The 6463-nt window shown below is 44.5% G+C and overlaps 1 pseudogene; it reads left to right on the top strand.

Moving 5' to 3' along the window:
- The first annotated feature begins 1997 nt into the window (after window positions 1-1997).
- Window positions 1998-2397, top strand: LOC114703110 (annotated as a pseudogene).
- The last annotated feature ends 4066 nt before the right edge of the window (window positions 2398-6463 follow it).

Raw genomic sequence — 6463 nt, 5'->3', positions numbered from 1 at the left:
GTGTATTTAGCAATCTTGATGCAGTTATGGCCCGGTTGATCATTGTCTCAGGCTCATCATGGGGATTCCTGGAGCTGCCACCTCTTGGGAGCAGTTTCGGTTTCTATTATGGGATGTCTCCTGATAAGGCTCATTGAGAAGAATTTGAGGTCAGCTGTGGAAGAGAAGCAACTTAGATCAGGTTATTGGCTTGCACTAGTCAGTGAGGGCAGTGACTGGACCCTCCATGGAAGAGGGGGACGATGCCACAAAAGCCCCGACCACAGGGCTGAAACACGCCAAAGACTTCAAGGCTGGGCCCGCTTTACCAGCAAGCTCCAAGTAATATGTCAGTTATAATCTGCTCTGCAATTATGGGATGTCGTAAAATGCTGTTCCAAGTGAAAGCATTTGTGTCTGTTTGGGGAGTAGTTTCTCTTATAAAAGCTTACGCCTGAGCATCTCTGGGATTTATAACACCAATAAAACTGTATGGTATTGTTTAGAAATTCCAGCAACTGAAAACCATCACCCAAAGGCTGAATGAAGGTGCTGAGAGGCTGAGGGCAAATTCAGGAGGCCAGAGTGTAATTTATTATGAACTTATAGACAGAAACATACCTTGCCGACAGCCAGACAGGAAGCTCATCACACCTCATGGCAGGAGAAGGGGTCACAGACTGAATGACACACAGGTGGGCTGCGAGCAACCTGGATGCCCTGGGTTCCTCCAGTCAACAAGTCAAGCAACTGAGACAGTCTATGGCAAGAAAGTCTGGCTGATTATATGGCTGATTCTCTTTGTCCTGTAAGGACTAGGGTGTGTGCCAAGGTGTCACCTGGCACAGAAAATGTCATCTGAAATAAAATGGCTGTAGTCACATCAGGCTGGTTCCCTATGGATATTATAATCTGACATGTTTAAACTCGCAGAATCAGCCTGAAGTACGGACAATAAATTTCTGCCTTCGGGGTAGAAATGTTGGTCACTATTTTTCATTCTTGTATTGCTTGTGTTTCAAAAAACGATTGTTGTTTTCTGAGATGTGGCGATTGTTGTGCCCAGATCGTAACCCCCAGAGAGACCACCAAGGACGAGCATACCAGAATGCAAAAGTAAGGTTTACTTCTGCTGCAAGTCATGACAGGGAACTCATCTCAAGCCATCTCAAGTGAGGCAGGGAAGAGTTCCTCTTTCTTGGGGAAGTTAGTTTTTATAGGAAAAACCCATAAAATTTCTTAGAGGGGATGGGGTTAGTACGGATCCATCCTTGATTGGTCCAGTTTTTCCCGGGCCTGGACTTTATCTTATTCTAGCTTATCTGTTTGCCCTGTCAGGAGTTTTACAACTCATCTCCGGGGTCTGGTCTTGTTATCTCTGGAGAGGGGCATCTCGTGGTTAATTGGTTACCATCAGACATCCTGACTTTGTTCTTTTGAGTTCCTGGGGCTGGCACCATCATTTCTGGGGACTTGAAACTGGCCTGGGTCTATCTATCTTTGTCTAAGGCCCCCTTTTTGAGACAATAGAGTAAGGGTCTTGTTGTGCCTAGACCATGTCCCCAAAGCTGCCACTGGAGACTTTAGGTACAGAATGCAAAAGTAAGGTGTTGTCTAAGTATACAAGCCTCCAGGGAGGCTCTTCCAAATCTCTCACTCACAGCAGGGAGGTTGGAAGGAGCGCTCCCCTTTCTTTGTGAGGCTAGTTCTTAAAGGCACAGACCTTATAATTTATATTTTAACCTGCCTCCCTTTTTTTAGTCTTTTGGTCCTGACTCTGTGTTTTCCAAAGTCCCTGTAGCAGATACAGCCACCTGGGGAAAAGGGGTCTAAGTTCTTATCTACACTTAGGAATCCTGGTTTAAGCTACTCTTTGTCTGTAGGGGATAGAGTGGGGGGTTTTACTGAGGTATCACAGTGATGTGTGCAGTGGAGCTCTATTCAATCTGCTCCCATCCTGACTCAAAGCTGTTCGCTCCCACTGAGGAACAAGTCTGTTAGGAAACTGTCCCACAGCCATGGCTTTTAAAGATACCAGAAAGATGGTGGAGCCTGAGAGGGCAATTCAAAGTCGTTGAATCAACGACTTTGAATCACTCTAAGCAGCTGCCACGTGAAGCCTCTGTAGAAGGTGTGTGCTGACCTGATCAGAGGCTCTAGGGAAACAAATCTGAAAAATGCAAGGACTGGTGCGCATGCCTACTGAGACACCGAGCATCACTCCAAGAAAAACACCTTGTGGTGAAGGTTCCAAGACATGGGATCGTTTCCAGATGAGAATCCACAAGCGACTCATTGGCTTATGCAGTCCTTCTGAAATCGTTAAACAAAAATACTCCCCTCAGTATTGAGCCAGGAGTGGAGGTTGAAGTCACGACTGCAGATGCCAAAGTCAACAATTTTAATAAGTTGACTTAATCAGTTGTTAAAAAATGGTTTGTTACTTTTTAAATGCATAAATGCATGAGAAAATAGAAAGTGTGTTAGAGCCTTAACTTAGCTGGGTTCAAGCACACACACATATATACATCACACACATGTACACATATACATGTACAATATACACATATGCATACACATGCACACACATATACACACACATATCGACACATATGCACACATATGCATTCATACATACACATATGTACATACACACCTGTTTAGGAAAATGAGTACGAAGAGACACTTTAACATGTTAGTGTTGGTTTTCTCATGATAATAAGAATTAGAACACTATCTTGAACAATGAACATATATTCTTATCATGATGAAACAGTACCAATTGCAGTGACTTACTCTCCCTTGTCTTCAGAATACAGCTTAACCAGTTTAAACTTTTTCCAGGGTCAGTCAATGTTATTTCTACCTCACATTCCCACATGGCTGCCTAGCTGAATAATGCATCATTGCTGTGAGTAGCCATGGTGGACTGATGGTTGTAGGTTGGCTCCTATGGTGATATATTGTGTACTCTAATAAACTTGCCTGAGGATCAGAGGACAGAGCCAGCCACTAGATTAGACACAGAGGGCAGGCAGTGGTGGCACACAGCCTTAATCCCAGCACTTGAGATCTCATGCCTTTGCTTGGGAAGCACACACGCCTTTAATCCCAGGAAGTAATGTGGCAGGGCAGAGAAAGGTCCATAAGGAGTGAGGAAACAGGAATTCACTCTCTTTAGGCTGAGGATTTCACAGAGGTTGAACTAGTGGCTGGCTGTTCTGCTCCTCTGATCTTTCAGCTTTCACCCTGATATCTGGCTCGGGGTTTTTAATTAAAAGACTATTAGGATCTAAGATTCTAATAACAGGCTCCTTATATGATTTTTATCTAGAACATCCCTTCTTTTTCAATTTTTGCCTGTATAGCGAAAATCTCAAGGTCAAAGCCCCATCCCTCTAAGTGCCTAGCTAATTCTGGTGCATAGCTCCACCCAGAATCAAGGCTTATTTATTTATTTATTTATTTATTTATCTATCTATCTATCTATCTATTTATTTATTTTTTAGTGTGTGTGTGTGTGTGTGTGTGTGTGTGTGTGTGTGTGTGTGTGTGTCTGAGGTGACAGGTCGGGGGTCACTGGCAAGATGGCCGTAGTAGAGACCTTTGGCTGGCAGTTCTGTGGCATATCCAGGGAGCCCACATTTCACTCCCCTCATTTTGTGAGTCTACTACAGTAGGTAGGATCACAATGGGGCTCAGTGGTAAGTGTGATAAAGTGGAGAAGATTGGGGGGGTCTAGTTTCTGGTTCTATGTAGCTTTACAATCTTGGGGCTCAGTCAACAAAGCATTCAGGGAGAAACTATACTGTACCAGGTCCTGGGCCCATGTCTGGGGGGACATTTGTAACCAAGACAGACAGACAGGAGCACGGACTGTATGAAAGAAGAACATAATGGTGGTGAAAGTTCGGAGCTAATCCCAGGGACTGGATTTAGCCTCTTGGGTTTAGGGCTCCTAGCAACTTTACCTTTTCCCATTCCTCGCTGTTTCTGCTTCTGGAAACTTTGAGGTTTGTCTTCACACACCGGTTCTTACTCTCGCCTCATTTCCAGTTAAGATGAACCACCAAGGCTCACCACGGATTGAAAGTGAGTCTGAAGTTACTTGTATTTGATTAATTTTTTTTTCATATAATATATTCTGAATACATTCTCCTCTCCTTCAGATCCTCCCAGGTGCTCCTCATCTCCCCATTCACCCAACTTCATACCCTTTCTTTCTCTGTCTTCGTAAAACAAATAGACAGACAAAGAAACCCCAACAAGCCAAACTAAACAGTTAGAAAACAGGGAGAGAGAGAGAGAGAGAGAGAGAGAGGGAAAGGGCACACAAAACACACACAAATAGAACCTATAAAAACACAAGATAGGAAAGCATAATATATAAACAAAAAATCAGTAAGACAAAGCTCCCCAAACACAGCACTATGAGACAGAAAGTCTACAAACACCATTGAGCTCTCTTTGTGTTGGCCATCTACTGCTGGACACGGGGCCTGCCCTGAAGTGAGCAGTAGAGAAGACACGGGAGGTCAAGGACACAGCAGACTGACTGGCCATCAGACTTCCACAGGCTCCCTTGTTCTCCGGGAGCTACGCCCGGAGTGGGATTTCAACACAGCTTGCGGTCTGAAGAACCTACTATGCTGGCTTGCATCTTCTGAAATCTCTCTCCACAGGCTCACGATCAAAGACTTTGTCCCCAGCTTTGTGTTACGGGAGGGTGGGAGGACTTCTCTGTCCTCTCTAGCATAGGAGCCTGCATGTGTTAAGTGCTCTGACACTCAGTAGTTCCTTTGCACAGGCTCCGTTACCTAGCTATGACTGCCTAAATCCTCAGCCAGCTTCATCTCCTGCTTCCGGTTAGCTGCCTAGAGCTGAAACTCCAGCCTTCTGGTCTTAACCTTGCACCTTCTTGTGACTGTTCTCCGTCCTGGTGCTCCTGGGGAGGCCCAGCTGTATTAGTTATTTTCTTCATTGTTGTGACCAGGCCAAAAGAACCTTAAGGAGGAACGGTTCATTTGGGCTCATGATCTAAAGGAATCCAGTGCATTAGGCAGGGCAGTGGGAATGACTTGGTCCATAGCACTGACCAGGAAGCATGTGCCCACACCCAGGATGGATTTCCCCCTCCTCAATTAAACTCTGGAAACACCCTCACAAACACACCTAGATCAATGTCTCCTAGGTGATTTTTAAATATAGTCATGTTGACAGTGAAGATTAGCCTTCAAACCAGCCATCTGGGAATCCAGTGGAATACAAAAAAGACATCCATCACTCAGGAAATGCCAAGGGTTTGAAGAAGTGTGTGCCAAGAAAGTGGGAGGAATCCCAAATATAAAACAGCTCATGCTATCATACCCCATGCCAGGGTCTGCTGCTGGTTCCCTTCCTACCCACAGTACCCTGACCTAATCATCCTGTTTTCCCAAATGTGTCCAAATTCAGAGTCGATGGGGGGATTAAATTAAAATTTTTGAGTTTTAAAGATTCTACGTTGGCCAAACTAAAATAGTTGCAGGCAGTTCTGACCGGCAGTTGCCAACCCCTGATTTTAACTCAGCTGCAGGCAGATCTGACCTACAGTTGCCAACCCCTGATTTTAGCTGTCTCATCTTTGACAAAACTTGCAAAGATGATCATAATCCAAGGGTTTAAATAGTTCTTGGTGTGAAATCCCCTAAGATATTTTTTCAAGGCTGAATATATTAAGTATACTCTTTTATCATTGTCCTCAAGCTAACTTCTACAAATGAGAAAAGATGAAATTCTCCTTAGAGAATAGGCAGTGCTGTATGATATTTTGCTTGTGTTCTGACAAATAAAGCTTGCCTGGAGCTCAGAGGGCGGAGCTAGCCACTAGTTAACCGTACAAGCCAGGCAGTGGTAGCCGCACACCTTCAATCCCAGCACTTGGGAGAAGGAAGCAGGAAGATCAGGAGTTCAAGGCCACCCTGGGCTACATGAGATTGAACCAGTCTAAAAGAGAAAGAGCCAGGTGGTGGTGGTGGTGGTGGTGGTGGTGGTGGTACACACCTTTAATCCTAGTACTTGGTATCTCATGCTTTTGATTCCAGCACTTGGGTGGCACATGCCTTTAATCCCAGCACTCAGGAGGTAGAGATAGGAATATAAGGTGGAGACTGGATCTGCCCCTGCTGCCCATTCAGTCTAAGGATTCATTGAGACTGGTTCTCCCCTATTCGTTCTGAGGATTCATAGAGGTAACAATTCTCTAGGAGCTGGCTGCTCTGCTTCTCTGATCTTTCAGTTTTCACGCTAATATCTGACTCTGGGTTTTTATTTTTAAGACTAATTAGGTTCTCAGTTCAAGGCAGCTTTATGTTTGAAGCAGTTAAGTATTTTCAAAGGGGTCTGATGTCTCCAGGTAGCAAACCTGCTAGTAATTGGTTTGTCTTGCTGATCCACAGCAACTAAGCTATTGAAGGATGTCATACATTCTACACATCAAGTTCTC

This window comes from Peromyscus leucopus, chromosome 17 (assembly GCF_004664715.2).
Source record: "Peromyscus leucopus breed LL Stock chromosome 17, UCI_PerLeu_2.1, whole genome shotgun sequence".
NCBI classification, from domain to species: Eukaryota; Metazoa; Chordata; class Mammalia; order Rodentia; family Cricetidae; genus Peromyscus; species Peromyscus leucopus.
The sequence above is the reverse complement of the archived record's forward strand: the minus strand, read 5'-3'. Positions and strand labels throughout refer to the sequence as shown.